Source organism: Sapajus apella, unplaced genomic scaffold, assembly GCF_009761245.1.
Source record: "Sapajus apella isolate SASKATOON/1434 unplaced genomic scaffold, GSC_monkey_1.0 scaffold158, whole genome shotgun sequence".
Lineage (NCBI taxonomy): Eukaryota > Metazoa > Chordata > Mammalia > Primates > Cebidae > Sapajus > Sapajus apella.
Window position 1 is genome coordinate 2,436,646 of NW_022437098.1, and position 25,178 is coordinate 2,461,823.

The 25,178-nt window shown below is 45.8% G+C and overlaps 1 long non-coding RNA gene across 1 annotated transcript; it reads left to right on the forward strand.

Moving 5' to 3' along the window:
* Positions 1 to 286: 286 nt before the first annotated feature.
* Positions 287 to 25,178, forward strand: LOC116541890. The gene is made up of 4 exons (XR_004264997.1): positions 287 to 398; positions 15,906 to 15,912; positions 18,462 to 18,463; positions 25,162 to 25,178. It is a non-coding gene; the product is annotated as an uncharacterized LOC116541890 (long non-coding RNA).

Below are 25,178 nucleotides of genomic sequence, written 5' to 3' on the forward strand. Positions count from 1 at the left end.
TTATGAAATATCTCACTTTTATTATTATTAATGCATCGCTTTTGTATATTGACTTTGGCAACAAAGGACATCATCCTATTTATGGTATTCTGTTTCTAGTAGTGGTATGTTCATTTAAAAAATATAGTAATTCTTGATAACTGAAAATGTTAAATCCTAGAAGATGTAGCATTGATATACATGACATTAACATTGTTCTTGAACAGTTTTTGGCCAAAGATTCATTTGATGAATCCAATTTTTCTGAAATGGAGGATTCAGATGCTGAATTCAAATAATATTGATGTTACTTTTGTTTATAAATAACTCTGAGAACAGTTTTTATATTTTATTTTCACATTGAAAGTCAGTCAGATTTGCTTCTGCCTCAAAGAGTGTGTTTATGTAACATTAAATGAGTGCTAACAGTGGGCTGCACTTGTTTTTCTAAATGGAAAAAGTGGTGAAAAGTGTGTGGCACCCCCCCTCCACTCTCTTGCTTGGCCCTGCTTTCACCATGTGATGTGTCTGCTCCTGCTTTGACTTCTGCCATGATTGTAACCTTCCTGAGGCTTCCCTAGAAGCCAAGCATATGCCAACATGATGCTTCCTGTAAAAACTGCAGAACTGTGAGCCAATTAAGCCTTTTTTAAAATTGCATTTTAGGTTTTGGGGTACATGTGAAGAACATGCAAGATTGTTGCATAGGTACACACATGACAGTGTAATTTGCTGCCTTCCTCCCCATCACCTATATCTGGCATTTCTCCCCATGCTATCTCTCCCCAACTCCCCACCCCCTGCTGTCCCTCCCCTATTTCCCCACTATAGACCCCAGTGTGTAGTGCTCCCCTCCCTGTGTCCATGTGTTCTCATTGTTCAACACCCGCCTATGAGTGAGAACATGCGGTGCTTGATTTTCTGTTCTTGCATCAGTTTGCTGAGAATGATAGTTTCTAGGTTCATCTATGTCCCTATGAAGGACACGAACTCATCATTTGTTATGGCTGCATAGTATTCCATGGTGTATATGTACCACATTTTCCCTGTCCAGTCTATTATCAATGGACATTTGGGTTGGTTCCAGATCTTTGCTATTGTAAACAGTGCTGCAATGAACATTCGTGTGCATGTGTCCTTATAGTAGAACGATTTATAATCCTTTGGGTATATACCCAGTAATGGAATTGCTGGGTCAAATGGAATTTCTATTTCTAGGTCCTTGAGGAGTCGCCACACTGTCTTCCACAATGGTTGAACTAATTTACACTCCCACCAACAGTGTAAAAGTGTTCCTATTTCTCCTCATCCTCTCCAGCATCTGTTGTCTCCAGATTTTTTAATGATCGCCATTCTAACTGGTGTCAGATGATACCTCAATGTGGTTTTAATTTGCATTTCTCTAATGACCAGTGATGATGAGCATTTTTTCATATGTTTGTTGGCCTCATGTATGTCTTCTTTTGTAAAGTATCTGTTCATATCCTTTTCTCACTTTTGAACGGGCTTATTTGTTTTTTTTCTTGTAAATCTGTTTTAGCTCTTGGCAGATTCTAGATGCTGGTGCGCGTGTCCCTGCCGGGGCTGGGGAGGGGCTGACCAGGTTGGTTTTCATCTGATAAATGTACGCATCCCCGCCGAGAAGGGGGTCAGCGCCTGTTGGCATGTAGCCTCTTTTCTTTATAAATTACCCAGTCTCAGGTATTTCTTTCTAGCAATGCAGGAATGACCTAACACAAAATCTGTGTGATAAATTGGTCCTTGAGCATTCACACAAAGAATTGTCACTCTGAATTTAATAAAGATGAATGTGATCAAATTGGGAACAATTTCAATGGGGTTACTCAACTTCAGAGAACTGACATCAGAGAGAAAACTTTCAGTTGAAAAGTACTCTTCAGAGAATATCGGAGCGCTCTCACAGGGGTGAAACGTTTTTTGAGTTTGGGAAAAACTTCAGCCACATTTTAGCCCTTAAAGTACATTATCAGAAAACTTGCACATTATAGATATTCTGTGATAATAACACATGTAGGGAAACTCAGTTCTCAATCGACCTTCAGAGGAGAAATCCTATGTGTATCTTGAATGTCAAAAATTCTTCTTTTGGAGGCCATCCTTTATCATACATCAAATAAAGATGAGAAAACCTATGGATATAATGAAAGTGGCACAATTTTCCCCTGAAAATAACCTCTTACAGTACATCAGAGAACACACTCAGAGGAAAAACCCTTTGAATGTACTGAATGTGGGAAATCGTTCTGTAGGAAGTCAAACCTTATACATCAGAGAATTTACACAGGGGAGAAATCCTATGAATGTAATGAAAGTGGTAAAGCTTTCAAATAGAAATCAGGCCTTAGACTGTATCAGAGAACTCACAAACATCAGAAATCCTGTAAATGTGATAAATGTGGGAAAATTTTCAAAGAGTTTTCAGTGTAAAAAGCCATCAGATGAATCACAAAAGAAAGAAATCCTAAAAATGTGATGGAGTAGGGAAGATTTCTACCAGAAGTAAAACCATGAAAGTATCAGAAAACTCACAGGGATTAAACTTACAAACATAATGAGTATGGAAAAGCTTTCGGTCACACGTTAAACCTTGCACTACATCAGAGAACTTACACATTGAATGGGCCTGCCAGTGTCATGGATCTTTTGGGCAGAAATCACACATTCAAGGAACATCAGAGAACTCTTGGGAGGAATTCTATAAAGGTGATGAATGTAGGGCAACTTTCGGCCACACGTCAAAACTAAAAAAAGATTGGAAAACTCAGACAGGGTCCAAAACCTATTTAGCTACTGAACGTGGAAGTTTCTCACTAAACATGTAATTTTTTTTTTTTTTTTTTTTTTGAGACAGGATCTTGCTCTGTCTTCCAGGCTGCAGTGCAGTGATACCGTCATGGCTCACTGCAGCCTCAACCTCCCAGGCTCAAGTGATCCTCTTGCCTCACTCAGTCTCCTGAGCACCTGGGGCTACAGGTGCACACCACAGTACCCAAGGAATTTTTTAAAAAGGTTTTTCTTAGAGGAGTCTCGCCATGTTGTCCATGCTGGTCTCAAACTCCTGGGCTCCTCCTACCTCAGCCTCACAAAGTGTTGGCATTACTGCTGTGAGCCACAATGCCCAGCCAACTTAAGAGAACTTTCACTGGAGGGAAAGCCTTGAAATGTATTGCATGTGGGTAGTCTTGTAGTCACTAAGTATAAGCTTAGTCTGTATTGGGGTCAGAGAATTCACCCAGGTAATCAATATAGAAAATACCCAAAATGAACTAAACCCTTATAAACTTACACTGTAGAGGAATCCTGAGAAAGAAATGAAGAGATGGATGCTTTCTGTCCTGGATTGAATCTCATTGACCAGAGAATTTACACAATGGAGAAAACCTAGAATGTAATAAATGTGTGATAACCTCAGCTCAAATTCATATTTCTCAGTACAATAGAAAATGTATACAGGCTGGGTACGGTGGCTCACACGTGTAATCCCAGTGCTTTGGGAGGCCAAGCTGGGTGGATCACCTGAGGTCAGGAGTTCGAGACCAGCCTGGCCAACATGGTGAATCCCCATCCCTACTAAAAATACAAAAATTAGGATGTAGTGGTGGGTGCCTGTACTCCCATCTACTTGGGAGGCTGAGGTAGAGAGAATTGCTTGAGCCCAGGAGGCAGAGGTTGCAGTGAGCTGAGATCACGCCACCACACTCCAGCCTGGGTGACACAGCAAGACTCCATCTCAAAAAAAAAAAAAGAAAGAAAATGTATATAGCAGATAGTGTATCAGTCAGACCAGACCAAATAAATAATATGAAGGTAGTGGATGTGGGGAGAAATCCTTCTTCCAGAATGCAACCACACAATGTGGTATATACATAGTAAATATAATTAAAAGAGACCCCTATGGTAGCTACTTGTGTGTTTGCATATTCTTGTGTGTTCACCAAGAACTATTTCCTTTTGTCCCTAGGTCAACAACTAGTCTACATTTCTCAACCACTCTTCAATCTGTATGGGGTAATGTCACTAACATCTATATGGGGTAATGTCTCAACCACTCTTCCATCTATATGGGGTAGTGAAATGTGGATTTCAGTGGCAAACAAGTCCTATGAAAGAGATCATCATTCTATGTTTTTTGCTCTCCTTGTTCCTACTAGAAATGAAAAATACTATATGGAAGGAGCCAAGGTTCAAGAATCACTGTGTGGAACAGTTTCCTCATCTTTCTTCTCCGGAAGCCTGACTTTTATGAGGAAGAAATAAACTTGTTCTCTGCTGCGCTGTTATAGGTTTGGGTCTACTTGTTACTGACATATCCTAGACATTCCTTAGCTGATACAAGCTATAAATATGACTTCCTTGAAAAACGTGAAGTTGATATTTGTCCGTTTGTGTTGCTATAAAGGAATACCTGAGGCCAGGTAATTTATAAAGAAAAAATGTTTATTTGACTCATGGTTCTGAGGCTGTACAAGAAGCATGGCACCAGCATCTGCTTCTGGCGAGGGCCTCAGGTTGCTTCCATTCATGACAGAAGGGGAAGAAGGGGAGCAGGCATCACTTGCAAAGAGGAGGAAAGAGAGAGAAGGGAGGTGCCAGGCTCTTTTTGACAATCAGATCTTGTGCAACCTAACAGACTGAGAACTCACTCATCATCAAGCTGATCACAAGGGATCCCACCCCCATGACCCAGACACCTCCCACTAGACACCACTTCCAACACTGGGGATCAAATTTCAACTTGAGATTTGGAGGAGATGGATACCCAAACTGTATAAAAAATCTCATGGGAGAAACCACTGACAACATCCTGACCGACCATTAGCTATTGTCCATACCTCTTCATTACTGATCTGGTAAATGACAGGATTTGTCTGTTTCCTTGTGATTACATTTAGGTTATGCACCTTTTGTTGACATTCAACAGAAGTAACAGAAGTGTTGAGATTTCTTTCCTCAAGTCATTACTCATTATTTTTAGTGTTTACTTCTGATCATTACCTAAGTCAGTTATTACCACAGTAGCAAAAATGTGCTATTTTTAGTTCCATTATTCCTCATGTGTTTATCATGGTATAAAAAGTAGGCTTCTTTTATTCAACCATTTATTCATTATTTATTTTTATTTTTATTTATATCTGTATAAATTCGGCTTCTCGATGTTAAGTGGGTTATAATACTTAGCTAATATGGTTGTTTGTTATTTATTCTCAAATCATCCGTGCTAAAGCCTGTGGACGTTTATTCAAATTGTTCCTGTGTCCTTTTGTCATGTTTCTGATATCTTTTTGCTTTTACCAAACCATTCTTGTACTTGTTTTGATCACTGTGTTTAATTAATCTGCCTTTGTAATAGATAGTATCGAACAATTCCGTTGTTCATTTTTTTCTCAAAATTTTGATTTTTCCTTAAAATGTTCAGTATTCTAAGCTCCTCTTAAGGAATCCTTTAAGAGTCTGATTAGAATTTTATTTAATTTTGTCTGAATCAGGTGCCCATGGCATAACCAATTCAACGCACTGGCCTAGATTCCTTCTGTGGAAACCCAGGGACACAGTCTAGCCATACAGGGCTCGGGCCTTTCCTACTTTCCCTCTCTGCTGACCAATGTCTAGATAATACTCCCCACCCAGTACCCCCTCATGCACTAGAGAATGTTCTCTGGGCCCTAAATGTTAATGCTCCTCTCACCCCTGCTCTGCTTTACAGATCTTTCTCACCTGTGTTTAAACTTTTGTTCTTGTTGGATCAAAAGTTGGTAGGATCACCTGGAGACCCTGGAGGAATTAGATTTCCTGCTCACCTCCTCCTTTAGGCTCCCTCTGTCACTACAGGCACATAGCAAGCCTGTTTCCACACTGCTGCCTGCAGTGACTCTGGATGAGGAGCATCTTCATGCTTCATCACTCACCCCAGCGCACCTTTTTCTTTCCTGTCTGGTTGTTTGAAAGAATAATAGTGTATCTCAGTTGCCTGTCTAGTTGACTAAGTGACGAAGTGTCCAACTACTATCAACCACCTGTGACCTGACAGAGTGACAGACAACCTATATTCAGCTGAGTAACCACCTGGATGGAGGGAACTTAGGGAGCGTTGCTAGGATAAATAGCTGCTGCTTTATCAGCTTAGGCTACTCTGCATTGTAGATCCTTGCTCTGCCAGCTTGAGCACAGTCTTTAGCGTCAGGTAGCTAGGCAGTAAACATTCAGAACTACCTCCAGCCCACTCCTAATAAATGAGCTAAAGGGAGTTCATTAGCTGCCTGAGATACATTCAAATTTATGACTGTATGTGGGTCTGCACATATTTCTGGCATGAAGATTCATGGCTTTTGTCACATTTTCAAAATGATTGCTTCTCTAATGATGCAAAATTGTCAAGAACTTTTGCTCAGGAGAGACTCCTAGGAAGCTCATGAATAACTTTCTATGTTCATGTTTCTGGGAGGATACAGTATGGCTGCCTTCAAAATTTCTAAATATTTAATAACTTAGTTACCTATAATTTTGTATATGGTTTGGCTGTGTCCCCACCCAAATCTCATCTTGAATTGTAGTTCCCATAATCCCCCTGTGTGGTGAGAGGGACCCAGTTGGAGATAATTCAATCATGGGGGCAGTTTCCCCCATACTATTCTTGTAATATTAGGTTCTCACAAGTTCTGATGGTTTTCTTTATATTTAAAAAATTTATTTATTTATTTTTTGAGACAGAGTCTCACTCTGTCACCCAGGCTGGAGTACAGTAGCACGATCTCAGCTCACTGTAGCCTCCGCCTCCTGGGTTCAAGTGACTCTCCCCCTTCAGCCTCCTGAGTAGCTGGGACTACAGGCTTGTGCCACCAAGCCCAGCTAAGTTTTGTATTTTCAGTAGAGACAGGGTTTCACCATGTTTTCCAGACTGGTCTCAAACTCAAGTGATCTGCCTGCCTCGGCCTCCCAAAGTGCAGGAATTATAGGTGTGAGCCACTCTGCCCGGCCAAGATCTGATGGTTTTATAAGGGGCTTCCCTCTTTGCTTGGCTCTCATTCTTCTCCTTCTTGCCACCAATCAAACATGTGAAGCAGGACGTATGTGATTTCCCTTTCACCATGACTGTAAGTTTCCTAAGGCCTCCCCTGCAAAACTGTGAGTCAATTAAACTTCTTTCCTTTATAAATTAACCAGTCTCAGGCATGTCTTTATTAGTAGCATGAGAATGGACTAATACAATTTTCATGTGCTGCTCAGAAATGACCCCCAGAGAAACTTACATTTATTATGTTCATCCCCCATGTTCCGTTCCACAGCCACTCTGATGTATGATATTGCCATCTCAGGGGTCAGAGTGCTATGCAACAAGTTGAGAGTGTCTGGTTAGCTCTTGAGAATCACCTACAGACCTGTTCTTCTGTATGAACTCAGATTCCAGTGATTGCTCCCAGTGCCTATGAAGAGCAAGTCTTGATCAAAGTTTTCCAGAGTCTCCACCAGGGCAATCTACTAGCTCCATTCTTGTTGGTGGCCTTCCTTACCACAGGATGATAGTTTCAGGTTAGAAATTCTTCACTCTCAAGTAGGATATGAGGATCTTGATATAGCACCCTGCTGTGTGGAGCTAAGGAAAGTGAACCATTGAGGATGATCTGTGACAAAATGACTTAGGTAGGTATTGGTATATGACTTCTAGTTAATAATGAGTGCATTTGTGTGTAAGATTGCAATCTAGGCCGGGTGCGGTGGCTCACGCCTGTAATCCCAGCATTTTGGGAGGCTGAGGTGGGAAGATCACGAGGTCAGGAGTTCAAGACCAGCCTGCTCAACATAGTGAAACCTGGTTTCTTCTAAAAATACAAAAATTAGCTGGGAGTGGTGGCAGGCACCTGTAGTCCCAGTTACTTAGGAGGCTAAGGTAGGAGAATTGCTTGAACTCGGGAATTGGAGGTGGCAGTGAGCCGAGATCGCAACACTGTATTCCAGCCTGGGTGACAGAGCGAGACTCTGTCTAAAAAAAAAAGATTGCATTCTAGGTGTGTATACATGTGAATGTTTTGTATAGCAGTGTGTTAGCTAATGTTGTGTTTGATTGTAGCAGGTGAAGAGATATTTCTAAAAAATACAAACTTTTAAAATATTCTTTTCTTTTTGGTGAGAACACTTGCTTGAGGACAGTAGGAGCAACATTTAATAGTCAGTTAACAAACAGTACAAATGATTTAAGTGGTCTTCCTTAGCTGTTGTTGAGCCCACGATTGTTACCAATACTGCTCTGTTGTTTATTTGATGTGGTGTTTGAAGTGAGTGAAGAATTAATCTGTGAATAGTTTGAAGGGAACAGCTACAGATGAGAATATTTTAAGAGAAGTTGTGAAAACACTTAGGACAACCTGAGGTGAAATTGCTAAGATGTGTTTCAACTGATGGTGGTAAAAATATGTGGAACAGAAAAACGCTTAGTTGGGCAAATTTACAGAGCTTGTGAAAATGTAAGGCATTCGTGACCCAATATCATTCATCAACAGGAACATGGCTGAAAATATTTCAGTCTGCCATGTCTTACTGAGTAATGTGAAGGGCAAAACTTCTGTTCTCGTTGACTTAACTAAGATGAGATCAATGAATTTGAATGTTTTGCTTTGCCCTGTCGCATAGTAATCAATGATTACTTAGCAGTGGTAAATACTTACTGTGAATTTAAAAAAAAATTTTTAAGTTTTATTTTAGTATTTTTTTTTTAGAGACAGGGTTTCACTGTGTTGACCAGGCTGGTCTTGAACTCCTGACCTCGGGTAATCCACCCACCTTGGCCTCCGAAAGTGCTGGGATTACAGGCATGAACCACAACGCCCAGCCCTTATTGTGAAGTTTTAAAGCTAATGGCAAAGATTGAAATTTTTCTGAATGAGAAAATCTGCCCTTACAGCACTATTAATAAACTGTGAATGCCATAGGTTTGATAATCTTTCTGAATTCGGCTTGAAGTTACAAGGCAAAACAGCACTCATATGTGAAATTTGTATGTGGTGGTGAAGTGATTTCAACACTAATGTTTGAGTCGCAAGTAATGTCAACCTGCTGTGTACACTCTTGTGTTGTCAAAAATTATAAGATCTGGGAGTGGTGGCACTTGCCTGTGGTCTCAGCTGCGTGGGAGGCTGAGGTGGGAGGATCACTTGAGCAAAAGAGTTTTAGTACAGCCTGTGTAACACAGCAAGACCCTGTTGCTTAAAAATCACACTCTGAGGTCTGTGTGTGTGGGGGGAAACTAGGGGAGGGACAGCGGGGGGTAGGCAGTTGGGGAGGGATGACATGGGGAGAAATGTCAGATATGGGTGATGGGGAGGAAGGCAGCAAACCACATTTCCATGTGAGTACCTATGCAACAATCTTGCGTGTTCTTTCACATGTATCCCAAAATCTAAAATGCAATTAAAAAAAAATATATATATATATAAATTACAGCAAGAACAGACATCTCCATTCCCACGCTTTACAAGCTGAAACCAGTATTCTAGCAGCATTGTGGGAGAAATTTGATGCAAATAAAAAGGAAATTTTCATACTTCAGAAGCATTACATTTTGAGGTGCTGCCACCTACCGTTTAATTGGAAGTGATTGATCGGCAGTGTAATACATGCTGAGGAGCTGATATGCAGAGGACAATCAGAGAAAATTCTCTCAATGCCTTCCTAGCGCTAATTGGCCTTAAACAGAATTATATGCCAAGAATCAGTACTTGGTAGTATGTATTTTTATGGAAAGAGTTTTTTCCTTTTCTTTTTCTTTTTTTTTTTTTGCCAAGATCTCACTGTGAATGCCATAGGTTTGATAATCTTTCGGAATTCAGCTTGAAGTTACAAGGCAAAACAGCACTTAAATGTGAAATTTGTATATGGTGATGAAGTCATTTCAACACTAATGTTTGAGTCACAAGTACAATCATGGCTCACTGCAGCCTGGACTTCCTAGGCTTAAGCAATCCTCCCACCTCAGCCTCCAGGGTATCTGAGACCATAGGCACCCACCATCATACATGGCTAATTTTCTAAATTTTTTTGTAAAGATGAGGTTTAATGAGGTCTCATTATGTTGCTCAGGCAAGCTCATTACCGATTATCTTGGTAACAGGTGAACATTTGAACTGTTTTTGGTAACGGGACACATGCTAACTCTGGACCCCATTAAACAAAATGTAGAATTCCATTCTCATTGGTAGACTTATACTACCTAAACTTGTACCTTTTAATTAAACTTCAAATTCCATGAATAACAATTTTGTGTAAGTTCTTTTTCCCTCTTTTCTATAAAGATCTATGTAATAGTCTTTGGCCTTTCTCCATGCAGTCTAAAATATTTATGACTCCTTACATAAAAAGTTTGTCAAGTTATGTTCAAGACCATATTAGATGCACTGCTGCAAAAGATTAAACAACAGGGCCAGAACCATCTACTTGTAATTCAATTACTTGGTTTAGCAAAACTCAACATCCCATAATGGAAGTCAGCATTATCCCGGGTAGTGAGTTGAATTGTATCCCTACAAAGTTCACGCCTACCTGCAACCTCTGAATGTGATCTTAGTGAAATAGGGTGTTTGCACACGTAATTAGGGTAATGACTGAAGTGAGAGCATCCTGGATGACGGCGGATCCTAAATCCAATGGGAGTTTTCTTACAAGAAATAGACAAGGATATATCAGGACACAGGGAAGACAGTGTGAAGACAGAGGCTGAGATTAGAGGGATGTACTTCCAAACCAAGAAATACCAGGACCACCAGAATCTGGGAGAAGAAAGGAAGGAATCTTCCTTACATCCTTCAGAGTGTGGCCTTGATTTTTGACTTCCGGTCTCCAGAACTGTAATAGAATAAATTTCTGTTTTTTTTCAAGCCACAGAGTTTGTAGTAATATGTTGCAGCAGCCCTAGAAAATTAATACATCTAGAAATCTCTACAATATTTTATCTGTAATGTCTAGCATAAGTCAGACACCTGACATTTTAAGCAGAATAATGTGACCCAAAATCAAGAGGGAAAAAGCCTACCAATGGAAAAGGCCCAAGATGATCTAAATGTTGTAATGAGAAAACATGGGTTTTGAAGCAGCTGTTTTATTATGTTTAAAGATTTAGGCCTGGTTTGATGGCTCATGCCTGTAATCCCAGCATTTAAGGAGACACAGATGGGAGGATCACTCAAGCCCAGCAGTTTGAGACCATCTGGGCACTATAGAGAAATCCTGTCTCTACAAAAAATAAAAACCTGTTGGGCACAGTGGTGTGTGCCCGTAGACCCTAGCTACTCAGGAGGCTGAGGCATGAGGATCACATGGGCCTGGCGGGGTCGAGGCTACAGTAAGCCGTGATCATGCCACTGCACTCCAGCCTGGGTTGACAGAGTGAGACTTTGTCTCCAAAAAAAAAAAAAAAAAAAGAAGAGAGAGAAAGAAAATTGATGGTCAGGAAAGGTTTACTTTTTTTTGAGACAGAGTCTCACTATGTCACCCAGGCTGGAGTGCACTGGCACGATCTTATCAAGCAATTCTTATGCCTCACCCTCCCAAGTAGCTGGGATTATAGGCATGTGCCAATGTGCCTGGCTAGTATTTGTATTTTTAGTAGAGATGGGGTGTCACCATGTTGGCCAGGCTGGTCTTGAACTCCTGACCTCAAGTGATCCACCCGCCTTGGCCTCCCAAAGTGCTGAGATTACAGGATTGAGCCACCGCACCCAGCCAGTCAAGGGTTACTTTGGAATGATACCAGTACGAGCCAAGGTACCAGAGCCAGGACAGAACAGTGTTCCCCAATGTCAGGGGCCTCCTCTGTACAGCCCCAGGGGATGGCTCTGTCTCTCCCTGTCACTCCCCACTGGCCCCAGGAAGGAGGTGAGTCCCAGAAGTCTCTGGCTTGCAGTAAGCTCCAGGATCAGGAGGTGTCAACTCTCTCCCCTTATGTCTACGGCCATGCCCGTTATTATGGCATCCCCTCCCTCATCCTGCAATCCTTACAACCACTAGCCAGGTTTCCATCTCTATAAGTTTGTTCTTTCTTGAATGAGACATGTAACCTTTCCCTTGAGAGCCAGGGAAGTTGTTGTGTACGTAGTTTATTCTTTTTTATTGCTACATAGTATTCCATAATATGGATGCACCACAGTGTGTTTATATTCACCCACTGAAAGCTTGCAGATTCATGCCACAGATGTCAGGCAGGTTGCATTAATGAGGGAAAGGAGAAAAAGACTGATTATGAGTTGGCTCCAGTGAGGACTGAGAGATTGGTGAATTGATTTGGAGCACTTAATTTAGTGCATCTGAACATCAAGTAACAGAGGAATAAACTATATTCAGGTATGCTGAAGGTGTGTACAAAGTTGTCATCTCAATTCTTTTGGATCATTAAAAGATATATAGACATATATATATGTGTATATATATACATACACACACACACCCATATAAATATATATATATATATATATCCTAAATGAGGATAGGAAATCTTCATTAGCGCTGACATTATCCATCCTCAACTCAGTCCTAGCATATCTGATTGGTCAAATATATCTTGATGGACGTCTTTTGCCCAGAAGTCAGCCCAACCAGTTTCCTAGTTTAAGTATTAATGGGTCAGTCAACTGATGTGTAGGCTAGTTACATATTTCTATCAATGCTTTTTAGAATACTGGAAGATCACTAAAATAGCCAGTTGCCAGGCAGACTATTGGTACTTGAAGACTGTGCAATCTGACATGAAAACAAATTTCTCTCTCATTATAGCAGGCTACCCTAGTACAAGGACAGAAGATATTATTTCTTCTGGGGTTCTGGGAAGATGTTTAATATGAAAAGATATTAGAGAAATATAGAGGTGGAAAGTCATATGAAGGTGTTATATCCCTTCTTTCAGGGCAACATGCCTTTCCAAGGGCATAAATATCTTAATGTGACAAAAAACTTTTCTCCTTTGAACTGTCAGAAGGATGATTTGGAAGGTAAAAATGAGGGGAACTGTTGTTAAAATGGATTAAAGTGATGATCCTTAGAATTTCTTTGCATGCCCATTTGGTTGATCTTGGAAATATGAGTTTACATTATTGTTTTGCAAAATTGCTTAGACTGATACTTACAAAGTATTTAAGTGGAAGCAAAGCAAAAAAAAAAGGTTATACTCTACAATACTAATAAACTGATTAGATGTGTAGACATAACTTTGAACTTGGACCATCTCAACTTATTGAAAGTACATGTTTTGGTTGACAAAGATCTGAAGAACAGTTCTGTACACTTCTGAACATTGTTTTAAAAATTTATAAAATACCTGTGAATGGGGAACTTATAGCAATATTTTACCTATTCATAATAAAATAATCCCCTCAAAAAATAACTTGGAACCTCAAAAGGAAAAATTTTCAGATTTCGCTTTGATACTGTATCTCCAGCACATATTTCTGAGTGCCTAATATGAAGAGGGGCTGTTTCATGTGTTTGACACACTGCGAATAAAACAGACAAAAATTCCTGCCTTGTTTTCTATCTTTATTAGCTTGAAGGCCCTGAGTAGGTGGGCAGACAGAAAATCAACTCCTCTAGGGTGTCTAGATGAGGCATCCATCTGCTAGACTAAAAGACCATGAGTTGGTAAGATCATCAAGCAGGCAGGGAGAGTGAGCATTTATGACGAGAGCACAGACCGAGGCCTCCAGCTGGTGATGTATTGTTTGGAAAGGTATCCTGTGGGTCTACCTCAGCCAAGGGACAGCAGGTAAAGCCTGAGTCCCCAGTCATGGGGCTTTGGCATCTGGCCTCCCAACGACTCAGGCCACCTGGGTGAATCAGTTCCATTCTACAGGGTACCTGAACCTTAATACCAAACCCAATCATAATCCTCAAATATCCTATTTAAAAGGGGCAGAGGGAACTATGATTCCAAATATTTTCTTTCAGAAAGTATCTGAGTAAAAAAAGTTTAAAGAAAGACTTGCTTTAAATTACCAAGTATTATAAAAATGGAGTAAAATGCTTTGATTCTCAGGGACTAACTGGTCCTAACAAGTACTAACTGGACTTGTGAACCATTAATCTCCCCGTCATATCTGATTCTCTCCAGGGGTAACTGTATGTTACCCTATTGTCAATGTATTTTATTGTTAAGGCTGCTGGCATTTCTAGAATTACAATGTAACTAGTCTATGATATTATATTTCTTAAGTCCTAGGATGTATTCTCATTTTCCAAACTTGATTCAATTATCCTTCTGTGAAAAATTCAATAGCAGGCCAAAAAGATGGCTATTATGGTTCCTATACATGCCAGTCCTATTCACAAAAGAAGGATGTGTCACTAAAATATCAGAATGTTTAATCAGTCATATACACTATCTTTACAAATGATGATTTAGTATATGAAGATATTTAAAATCAGTGGGAAAAGGTGAATTAATCAATGGCATACGAAGTACTGGCTTTATCCAGAATAAAAAAAAATTTGTAAATTCTTTTATCCAATGACATCAATGGAAGGATCAGATAAAGAGACGTTTACTTTGTACCCAGTGTAAAGTAGGTGATCTTTTGCCACACCAGGACAATGATGGATCCAGCTAGTGATGGTCACAATCTGGGTGGAGAAAGCTCTATCAGCAGCTTGATTCCAGTCAGTCTCATCGGAAAATAGTCTCTTCTTATGGGCATCTACTTGAGCAACCCAGATGGCGCACTCAGCAGCTGTGATTTTTACCCCCACCGTACAAAGGACGAAAAGGTGCTTTTTAATCTATAATTTCCAACTAGAATATCAAATAGCTAGGCCACATCCAGAGCCCAAGGTTTAACAAAAATGTAACAAGGTTCATCACATGGAGTATGGGCCAGAGCTGAGAACATCCTTGTGTTCCATCCATTGAGAGCAGTGACTGTTTCACTTTGCGTTTGCTAATGGCACTGAGCTTGAACGCATGCGGCATGCTAGTGGTTTCTGGTGAAACCATCAGTGAACCAGGGCCAGTTAGAGTAACCTCTATGAACCGAGGGCTCTGCTAAGCCGGCAGCTTTGCCTCAGTCAGGAAAGTGGGCGATACATTTCATTGCTGATAGATAGCTACCACTATTGCATATATAGCTGAGATGCTGTGGGACCAGGACCACCGCTTTCCTGAATGCTCCATTTTCATTCCACAAGGGAGGCTTGTTGGGTCCTTTTCATTTTATTACTTGTTGAGTCCAAGGTGACACATGCCAAAACTGGAATTTTAGGTCAGAGACCTCTATCCAGGGAAGAAATATCCAATGTGTAAAAGAGCCAGAGTAAATTAACAGCTGCTTTTCAGAAGGGGTGAAATTGGCAGCCTTGTCAGGGAATCAGGCCAACCCCCTGTCCCCAGCTCCTAAGGGCTACCCGCTTTTGCCAGAAGTTTCGACCCACAAAATCACTAGTCACAGAGACTTGAAGCCCAAAATGATCAGAGCTGTTGGACCTCAGAGGTATCTTTACATATAATTATTCCTGATTAGAATTCTATGACTTATGGGAATTACAGCATATAACATTAATCCCTACTATACTTTCAGATGTAAAAGTAACCATAGTACACTCCACTGGCCCAAAAAGCCTCATCCATAAGATTATTGTATTTGTATGCAGTGAGTGGAAGCCACGGAGACTGCAGAGCGCCGGAGAGGTAGAAGCGTGGCTGGCTGCCACCAGGGCAAGGACAGTGGTGCAGAGGTGGCCAGGTGGCAGCCTCTGAGGCAGCCTCAGTCCCTGGGTCTCCCCCTGCTGATGACTGCAGTCAGAGCTGGGGTTGCCACTGTTTCTGCCGCGCCATGTGCAGGTGGCAACTATAGTTGAGCCCACGGCAGAGGATGGCAGTGCCGGTTCCCGCCCTCCTTCTTTTCCTTTTTGTCCCTGGTCCAGGGCACTGGTCGCAGGCCCTGGGTACCCTACAACCACTGGGATGGGGCTGGGTGCCAGCTCCAGTCCTCCTCCTGCTGCGGGGCCTGATTTAGGCGCCGCAGCAAGGTCTGGCCCTTGGGTCTGGGTTGCTGGTGGAGGCGGGCAGGATCAGGGGTTGCCACCACACTGCCGAATGCCATCTATAAGTGGCAGGTGCAGCAGAATGCACGGGAGTCTGTAGGGCTGGTCTCAGACAGCCTGGGAGTTGCCCAAGGCACCTCCCCCACCCTAAGATTCGTGTTTCCTTGGCCCAAGCCCAGAGTGTGGGGTCGCAGGCTCTGGGCCCACTGCAGCCCCCAGGATGAGGCTGAGCGCCTGTTTCCGTCCCCTTGCAGTAGCGCCGCCGACCACCTAAATTAGGCGCCATGGCGACATCTGGCCCTGGGATTCCTGCTGCTGGTGGGGGAGGACAGGGCCAGGGGTTGCCACTGATACTGACTTGTGCCATTTCCAGGTGGCAGCTGTGGCTGAGCCCATGGCAGATTCTGGTGGGGCTGCTCCCCGAGGGCGTGGGGGTTGGGGAGTGTACCGCCATCCCGCCATCCCACCCTAGGGTCCGCTTTTCCTTGGCCTGGCCCAGAGCACAGGTTTGCAGGCGCTGGGCACTGAGCAGCCACAGAGTTGTAACCGAGCGCCTCCTGCCCTCCCGCACCTGCAGGCTGACTGCTGACTGTGGCAGCATCTGGTCCTGGGTTCCATGCTACGGGGGCCAGTGTCCAGGGTTGCCACTGCTGCTGCCCCATGCCATGTGTAGGCCGCTGCGCAGCTGATCCCAGGGCAGAGGCTGTCAGAGCTGGTCCCAGACAGCCTGAAGGTCGCCTAGTGCACCAGCCAAAGGGCCCATTCTTTCTTGGCCCACGCCCGGAGTGAGGATTGCAGGCTCTGGGCACTGCACCACTGGCACGGGGAGACAAGTTGTGGGGGGCTTCCTTACCTGCTCCACACAAAGCCCAGGTTGTCAGGAGTCAGCTCTCTCTCCAGCATGCCCTAGTCTCATCCTTGGTCAGCCCAGAGCACAGAGGCTCACTCAGTCCTGGCTCCATACCTTGTGCCTGGCAGACAGAGCCCCAGAGCCTCAGCAGCTTTGTCTGTGGCTGGGCTAAACTGGTGCCTGCCTCATCTTGACCATCTGCCCAAGTGGCACAGCCTCCAGCATTGCTTCCCAGACAGCTCCAGGGTGCTTCCTCCCTGGCCCCTTCTTCCGGCTCCCAGTCCCAACAGCAAACCACCCCCACCCCAGGCAGCACATCTGTTGCCCGTGGGGCACTTACTGCTTGGCCTCCCAAAGTGGTGGGATTACAGGCGTGAGCCACTGCGCCCAGCCTGTGGGAACTGTTTTAAATATCGGCTGAGAAGAGGAAACATTGAAAAGTGGCAGGGAAACAGCATTTCCTGACTGCACACCCCATACCAGGCATCCATCAAAAGCTCCACTAGGAAAACATATTCAATGAGGTCTGGTAACTTGCCTCAGGTCACACAGCAAGTGAGAGGCAGAATGGTAATCAAACCCAGGCCTGCTGGGCTAGTTTCTCCCCTGGTCACATGGCCTTGGGCCACCACTCAGGCACAGCAGAGACCCACCCAGGAAGACAAACCTCAAAGGCTGACAAGTTTGGAAAGTCGGGAAATCTCTCGTGCAAGGCTGAGACCTTTGACGCCCCTGAGGGAGTGGACTAGGGGAACTGGGCCATGCAGGTGAACACCAGGCTGATGACATTTACCTCCATTCATACTTTCGAGTGTTGGGGGGGGTCCCTCCACACACATCATCATCATCCCAGCTCCCATAGCCCAGGGCCCCCTCTGCACACCCCACAGAGGGACCCACGGTGATGGCTTTGGCCTTGTGAACATCAGTGCTATTGAAGTTGTGGCCCTGAGGCTGGCCACCTTGTGGAGGTCTGACTGGGATCACTGCTGCTGGCCTGTCCCCAAGGCCCAGGGAAGTTTCCAAAGCAGCTTTCCGACCTAGTTTGGGATGTGGAAGTTGGCTTCTAAGCTTCACTGTCTCAGATCACTAGAAATGGAATTTTTACTTAGGTAACTTTTCGTGACATATGGAAGGTTTTTCTTTCCACTGAGGATTCAGCTTTCAGTTCTGGCCCTGAGCTGCCTTGGGGCCTGGGGAGTAAGGACAGCCCCTACCTCCTCATGCAGAAGCCCCCTGCCCCTTTCATCCAGAGCTCCCCACACACCCCCGGGGCTTATGTCTACTATACAGGGCTATAGCTTTGATTGCATGTTGATCCACCTCAGGCCAGACTCCCGGGGGGTGGGGGACGAGGGACATTTTGTGTTCACGGTACCTGGACACCCAGTTCCCAGCCCCAGGAGCATCCCCCCAACATTGTGGGAACAAAAAATGCCACCACAGGTTTCCAGGTCCTTGCCAAGTGTTGGTGTAGCTCCTGTGGAGAAACTCTGGTCCTACTTTAGGAATAAAAATGGGAGCCATCAGGGAAGTTATGAGTTTGTAGCAGCACCGTTACAGCAGCAAAAGGCACGCTGGCTCAGCTGGAAGAGATCAGCGGTGCATGAGCGCTCCCAGGATTTAGAACTGAAGGAATGGTCCTGCCCCAGTTCAGATCACATGGAGACACCCTTGCATGGGCTTCTCTGAGTTCTGTCACTTATACGAAAGCTCTTTATGGAGTATTCTACACCTGCCTGGGCTGAGGATTCCATATCTCCCCTCAGGCTGGCTCCTACTCTCGAAGGGCAGAACACCCCCTAACCACACAGTCAGGTGAGGTCACCATGGAGAGCCATGCATGGCCCAAACCAGTATTGGGTGGAAGCTTTCAGGAGACTGGAGGCAAGATAGGTTTTGGGGTGCAAGGGAGCTACAGACGAAAGCAGAGGGGATCCTTCTGGGTAACAGTGAGGAAGAGGCCTCAGGCTGCACCCCAAATGGCTCCATGCAAGTTCTTATTAGGGAGCAGGACAGGATGGGGATGGTTGAAGAGAGGGTGGCATGTGAAGGGGAATGACACTAGAGTGGCATAGTTCCTGCCTCGCCATGTAGACCTAGAATAGGTTCCCTTGAGTGCACTGAGCACCTTGCCTACATGATCCTGTTAAAAGTTCTTATGTGATATTTGATGTGAAATTGTTCACACATCTACACCTCCCTAAGATGAGGGATCTGGGCTACGTCTTCCCATTCTCAGCACTGTGCTCAGCTCAGGGAGGCCCTCCCTAAATGCTAGTTGTTGAATGAAGGAGTGACTGAGTCGTGAACTATCTCATGCTGTGGAGCCTCCTGCTTCTCCCTGTGGGACTGAGAAAGGAGAAATTGACGGGGATGTTGTGTCCCTGGCTGCCTTTGCGGCATAGAGCTTGTACCTTGTGATGTCTCTTCTCCCATCCTCTTGTCCTGTTACAGCCTTAAAAGGACCCAGACCACCCCCCGCCCCCCGCCCTGCCACACACAGAAAGAGACAGGTACCTTTGCTGGTCAGACAGGGCTGATCCTATTTCATGTTTAAATCAAAGGCTTCACAATTGCTCCAACCAATTTGTTAGGCATCAAAATGCAATGGCAATAGTACATCCCCAGAGACAGAAAACAGACCTGTGGTTGCTAGGGACTGAGCAGAGTGGGGAATGGCAAGTGACTGCTCATAGGTACAGGGCTTCCTTTCAGGGCAACTCACATGCTCTGGAAGGAGACAGCTGATCCAGTGTTGTGAGGACCTAGAGCGACACAATGGCATCCCCGAGGGGCACCGCTCCTGCTCAGCTCCGAGAGAGCATTTGGTGTCCGAAAGCTCCTTAGCGGTTGTCCGTGTTGCTCTGTCCGGTCACGTCCACCCTTCTGGGGAAGTTTTGCTGCCTTCCTGGACCTTCCACAGGCAGGGTTATCAATTCACCACAGGAGGAGGCTGTCAGGATTCACACCTAGAACCTCAGGGTTTCCTTTTCTTCCCAAGGGAGAAATGCCTGCAGTGAGCAAGAAAAAACAGTGCAATTTCCAGTGTGATTTCTGCTGAATCCTCTCTTAGGAAGAGGAAGTTAATTTTTTGAAAGATTAGAAAAGAGACCTGACTAGGCATGATATGGCTCACGCCTGTAATCCCAGCACTTTGGGAGGCCAAAGTGGGTGGATCACCTGAGGTCAGGAGTTCGAGACCAGCCTGGCCAACACGGTGAAACACCATCTCTACCAAAAACACAAAAAAATTAGCCAGGCATGGTAGTGCTCACCAGTCCCAGCTACTCAGGAGGCTGAGGCAGAAGAATCGCTTGAGCCTAAGAGGTGGAGGTTGCAGTGAGCAGAGATTATGCCACTGCGCTCCAGCCTGGGTGACAGGTGACAGAACAAAACTGTCTCAAAAAAAAAAAAAAAAAAGAAAAGAAAGAAAAGAAAAGGCGACCTTCAAAGAGTTGCCCAAACCAGGCCAATTTTGTGCTTTGTCCCTTGATTCATTCTCTGTACATGATGCCACAGAAGAGTCAGATCTTTCCCCAGGTTGAGGCCAAATGTGTCAAAGTGTGTTTCTGTTACTCCCCTCAGTGAGGGAGAATGCTGGGGAGCGTTGGGAACTGCGGAGAGTTGCCTGAGATTCAACTTCTTTTTTTCTGACACAGAAATAGAATGGACACATGGGGAGAAAATAACAAAAACAGATTTTTAATCGATACAATTGCAATACTGCTAATACATATAGTGATATTTATAGAGCACTCGGCCAGGAACTAGGATAAATATGTTTTCAATGAGGCCTCATTTATGGCACACAGCAGCTTCCGGGGTGTTTTTACCACTGTTTTGCTGCAGCCTTGAGAGGTCAGTCGGCTGCCCTGAGGCACACAGGTGGCAAATCACAGAGCCTTGGGCGCCTGAGCAAGTGCTTGTCAATGACACTCTGCCAACGGCATTCACCGCACGTCTCCATTTTCCGGTGGGGTGTTGGATCTACCTGAGGATGTGAGATGGGTCACACCTTTTCCGGAGCCACTGGTTTTCCGCATTTACTCATCAGGGCGGCCTCTGTGCTGCTCCAGGCGGGTGCGGCACTCACGGGCGCTCCCCGGCAGTTCCCGGTGCCACCCCTAGAGAAGGGCAGCGCGCTCGTGCTGCGGTTGAGGGCAGTGCAGCCTGAAGCTGATCTGGAAAGTCTGCAAGACCTAAGTGGGTGTGGAGGTGACGCCCAGGAGCCCCCACCGTGGAGTCCCGCAGGGGCTGGTGTCGTCTGTGGCCCTGCCCTCGGCCCCTTCAGTGAGGTCTCCATGGCCTTCCTTCTGCTCAGTTTCCCTTTCTGGTCTTTGCAGGGGATTCCTGGTGAAAGGTGGCTCAGGGTGACCCTTTGTTTGCATGCCCTTGAGGTGGGGACGGCATCTTTAGCCAGGGCTTGGAAAGGGGGGCCCGGCGAGGGGACAGCAGCCCCGCTGCAGGGAGAGCCCAGCCATGGGGTCTGGAGAGGAGGCGGCTTCCTGGTCCCTGGGACCCGCAGCCGGTGCAGCCTCCCCAGCGCAACCTGACATTCCTGCCAGGGACACGAGGCAGGAGCCCGGCTTCTCCTGCAGGCCGGGTGGGAGGTGGCGCTGCTCTCTCTTGAGTCCTCTGCCTCTTAGTGCTTTAGAACCCCTCTGCTCCTGTCGTCTCTGGGATGCTGGCTTTGCTCTTACAAGGAACTGAAGGAGGACACTTCACACCCGCATTCCCTTCTCCTCGAGCCAAAGTCCTCAGGCTCCCAGGAAGCTCCACTCTGAGGTGGGGAGTGGCCAGGCTTAAGAAAGCAGCAAATGCGGGAAAGACAGAGAGAAGGCAGAGGGCCCAGAGGGGCATCCAGCTCTCAAGGTTGCTGCTCCCCGGGGACACAAAAATTCCAGGTGTCATGTGGGACCCTCCATAGGAGCCAGGCCCCGTGGGAAGGACCTGGGGAGTCCCGTAGCTGGTACCCACCAGGGTTCCAGACGCTGCCCACGCAGCCCCTCATTTGACTGCCAGGATCTGTGCGGTCCTCTCATGAGCCCATTTCAGAGGAAAGTAACCCAAGGCTCAGAGGCAGGAGGTGGGTCTGCCGGGAGAGGGGGTCACAGCAGATAGGGGCCTCCCGGAGAAGCTGCGGTGCTCTGTTGAGTATGAGGAGGGGTTGGGGGACATTGACTGTCATTTAAAAATCAGGAGATCACACCTAAAAATGCGGATACTTGGCTTCTTGTGGGAAGTCTGTTCTACACGGGATGCACCCTCCTGCGTGGTGTTGGGTATGGGGAGGGGCAGCTGCCCGGCTTAGAGGGACACAGGCTCTGATTTCATGATGTTCTCCACCTGCACCTTAACTCCGAGAGTCAGGAGTCCCTCGGAACAGGAGAGAGAGCTCAGAAGCAGGCCCTGCCCCCGGTGTGAAACGCTGCTCTGTGATGACATTTCCAACCAGGGTAGAAGGACAGTACCCCACCTGGGAGCACATTGGAGTGTGTGGGCCCTGGTAAGGCCATGCCTAGTCAGTATCAGAGGCAGCATTCAGCCGAAGAGTTCTCTGGCCAAAGCCAGGCAGCCTTTGGTGGGCCTGGTGAGAACAGATGTGTACAACCCCATGGAGCCTGCATTGCTTAATGCCCAGATGGTCCATCAGCTCCAGAGGGCTGGGCAGAGTGTTATCCAGTACTTGGCAGTAAGGAGCTTCACCTGCAGTTAAACCAGCATCTGCCTGAGGCTGTGAAGAGGCAGGAGGCCTCTATGCTATGCCCACAGGCCCCATAGCAGATTTTCCTCCTGCCTGGTATGGGGAAATCTTGCCCTGGGGTGTGCACCTTCAGCCTCAAGTCTGAGGAGGCCCTGGGTAGGAGGCAGAGCGCAGCAGCTGGACCCAGAGATGGATGGGAAGATGCCGCCAGAGAAGATGTCGCCGGCCCTGGACCAGGCAGATCAGCAGTCACCTGATGCTCTCAGAGCCTGTGCATCAGCACCAGACCGCACCTCACAGGCAGCAGACTCCTGTTCAAGTGACATAGGACCCGCTGGGGTCTTGCACAGAGCACGCCATGGTTGCTAGATGAAGTAGCCCTGGGAAGATTTAAAGCTTCACCCATCAGAAATATTTCACAGCAAAGAAAACACTGAAACATGGAAAGGAAACCTTCCCTACATCAGTCTCATAGCATCAACTATGATTTTCTGGCTCTAATGAATAGAATCAGATTCCATGTGCGTTTTGCTCTCTGGAAAGCTCGGTGTCCTCTGAGCTCCCTGGAGCAGAGCTGGCTGTGGCAGCAAGAGGGAGAACAACCCCCAGACCCTGCTCTCAAATTACAAAAGTAATTCCAAAGTGACATGGTGGAATATTCAGAAAATTCAGAGAAGTAGAAAAACAGTCACTAACACAATGTACTGAAGCACATAAAACAGTGGATGAACAAATGGAAGGAGACTGCTGTCCCTGATAGCAAGATAGGACTGCATGTTTCAATTTCCCTGAGTTACATGCATTCAATAGAGTTCCAGCTAGCATCTGAATGGCACTAAGGAGATTGAGTTTCCTACCTTATAACTTAAATAGAAGCATAAATAAAACATTATAAAGTTTCCATAATCAATACAGTTAAATAAGTTATAGGAACAGCTTAGAAACACAAGCTACAAGACCACCCTGAGACCCCAGCTGGCCACAAACCTTGGGCTGGTCGTGTCCTCCCTGGCTAAGCCAGGTGGGAGCCATGTGCAACCAGCACCCCTGGGGGAGAGGAGCAGGGACTATGGTGCCACTGACATTTTGGCTCATGCCTTGAAGTGCTCTCCAGTGTGTGTCCCCTAGGTCTGTGGGTGTAGCTGGAGGGTACTCAGGAGACCTGGGGCATCTGGGGTGTGGCAGACGTCCGCAGTCAGGGCAGGACCAGGCTGGGAAGAGGAGGAGGCAGCACCAAACTCCAAGGGCCACAGAATTTAAAGTGAGGCTTCCCAGGTGATCATAGGGGGTTTTTGCAGGACACATTCTATTCACCTGTGTTAACGCTAATCACATACTTTAAATATTTACACAGAAGCGGGAGCCTCCCTAATATTCTTGCCCAAGGCTCACTCAGTAATAGAACCTGGATAGCCCCAGTCCCAGCACCACCACGTCTCCCCTGGCTGCCAAGACCACCTCCTATCTGGTCCCTCCACTCTGCTTCCTGACCCCAAGACTCCAGTCTGAGCAGCCGGGGGAATTCCTGAACCTAAGACAGATCTCGCACCTGCCTACTTAATACACTTGGCCAAAGCCCGATCTCCTCAGCCCCTGGGTAAGGTCTATAAAGCAGCACCGCCTCTCGGGTCACGTGGCGCCTCATTCTCTGCCTGCACCCCAGGCCCATCCTCCGGCCCTAGCCCAGCCACCCTCCTTCTTTGTTGTTTTATGCTTGAGCTCCCTCAACCCTTCACTGCCCTGGCCCCTTGCACTCCCTCTTCCTCTGCCTTCCTCCAGCCCTTCCTCGGGCTGGTTCCTTCTTCTTGCCCTTTGGGTCTTGGTTTCGATGTCACATCAGAGAGGTCCTGATCAGCCAGATGAAAATAGACACCACCATCCTTCCATCCTTTCATCTCACCTCACCCTGTTTCAATTCCCTGCATGGCACCTACCCCTGGAAGCAGCAGCCCTTTCTGTAGACAGCCAGATGGTCTCTGTGGCAACTCAACTCTGCCATTAGGAACACCAGCCACAGACAAGACTAACACCAGCCACAGACAAGAGTGTGTGGCTGCATCTCAATAAAACTTTATTTACAAAAGCAAGTGTCGAGTTGTAGGCCATTGATTATCATCCACTGATCCAGCTTATGCTATCTGGCACTTTTCTTGCTTGTTTGCTGGCTGGTTGTTCTGATTTTGCTCACTGTGGTCCCTGCAGTAGAATATCTTTTCAGCGTGTGAGTGAGTGAATGTTACGTGGTAACAGCATTGCTCTCGGAAGCCCTGGTGAATCTCCTAGTTCCTAGTTTCCTTTATTCCAGCCCCAGCCCTGGCAATTTATTTTCATTTTTCCATCAGAAGGGAGGACTAATTGTCTGCAGGCTATGAGGAGACCATCCACAGTCTGGGAAGGCCGGGTAAGAGCACTGAGAGGCGATGTGGCGGTGCCCACATGGCAGGGTGCAGGGAGACCGCACGGGTGGACAGCAGCTCTTAATTACACAAATGCAGTTTACAGGTGGTGAATTTTTCATTCTGGGCAAACTCCCAATTTTTTTTTCAGTTTGCAAAATATTCCTGAGCACCTTTCTTCACTGGATGAAGTAAAGGCAAACTAGTTTTTTTT